This window comes from Belonocnema kinseyi, chromosome 3 (genome assembly GCF_010883055.1).
Source record: "Belonocnema kinseyi isolate 2016_QV_RU_SX_M_011 chromosome 3, B_treatae_v1, whole genome shotgun sequence".
NCBI lineage: Eukaryota > Metazoa > Arthropoda > Insecta > Hymenoptera > Cynipidae > Belonocnema > Belonocnema kinseyi.
Genome location: NC_046659.1, coordinates 47924670 through 47925972, shown reverse-complemented (window position 1 = coordinate 47925972; position 1303 = coordinate 47924670). Strand labels below are relative to the sequence as shown.

General features: G+C 33.7%; 1 protein-coding gene across 1 annotated transcript in view; it reads right to left on the bottom strand.

The window, feature by feature from the left end:
- The window catches only part of LOC117169808, a 61184-nt gene that overhangs the window by 19399 nt on the left and 40482 nt on the right, over window positions 1-1303 (bottom strand). The gene's annotated exons all lie outside the window — the stretch shown is intronic.

Sequence of the window (1303 nt, the reverse complement as noted above, 5' to 3'; positions counted from 1 at the left end):
AAAAGAGAAAAGGATTAAACAGCCAAAACAGGGTCCTATTAGGATTAGGACAAATAAAATGTGAACATTATTTTGCAATATCAGAATAAGCAGTGCCAAACGAAGATACACACAAAAAGAAATTGTAATAGGAATTTGATATAATAGTTTTTAACATACAATGTAGAAAATTTCCCATTGTGGTATGTGCACAAATGTGGAGGGTAGTGCAAACACCGAGCAAGGAGCGCGAGATATAAATATATTATCGAGCGCGAAGCAAAAGAATCAACAGTGGCGCGCCCAAGCTAACGAGCCGCGCGCGCCGCGCGCTACGAAATTGTGCCCACCAAAGCGGGCAGATTTTTTAGCACTATTTCTTTCAATTAAAGTAGATAGAAGGTTTTATTCATCAAGATATATTAAAAAAATCATTTTTATCAAATAACTATTTTCTCGAGGGGACCTTGTGAAGCCCTCTACAGGTAAAACGAACAATACAGATGTGAGTGAAAAAAAGTAATTTAATGTTCTTATGCTTAATTATACTTAAATTTAAAATAGAAAAAAATTTTCAAATTACCGTGATGCAAAATTTTAAAAATTTCATTTTTTCGGAAAAAATATGAAACATTTGGTGTCTTAAAAATTTGAAAAGAATTTTTCTTAAAGATCGATTTAGTTTGAAATCATTTAAGTACGTTTAAAAATCGTATATAACAAATCAAGCTTCAAAAACATTTTTTCCTAATTTCTAAAGTGTCGGATAAATCCCGTCAAGCATTTATGATATCGCACTCAGCGTGGCATCGTAGCTATGGGGATTAGGCGTCCGACTTAAAAGTGTGCGGCGCGTGCGTTCGATTCTCGGCGCTTGCGGATATTTTAATGAATTGCGTTTTTCTTTAGTTATTAGAAATAAGTTTCTCTAGGAAAATTTTAACAATTACTTTAGTTTTAGAATAACGTGCGGGGTATAGGTAACAAGAATTTGAATGTCAATAAAAATACGAAAAAACGGAGGAGAGTTTGTCAGAGGCTTTTCAGAAAGGTGTAAAAAATCTTTAGATTGAACTTTTTTACAAAGAAAATGTATTTTACATTTGGATTCATATTTTCCTTCTTTGAATCAAAAAGTTCTGGTAATAGATTATGGAAATGTGCTACGAGGGTAGTTCAATAAGTCCTTAGAATGACCAACAGATGGCGCACGAATCGCTATAAATCATCTGTTTTCAGTCAGCACCACTCCCGACTAGATATATGGTGCAGTCACAGTCCACATCTTCTGAGTTTACGTGTTTTTATAACCAATTGAATAAAA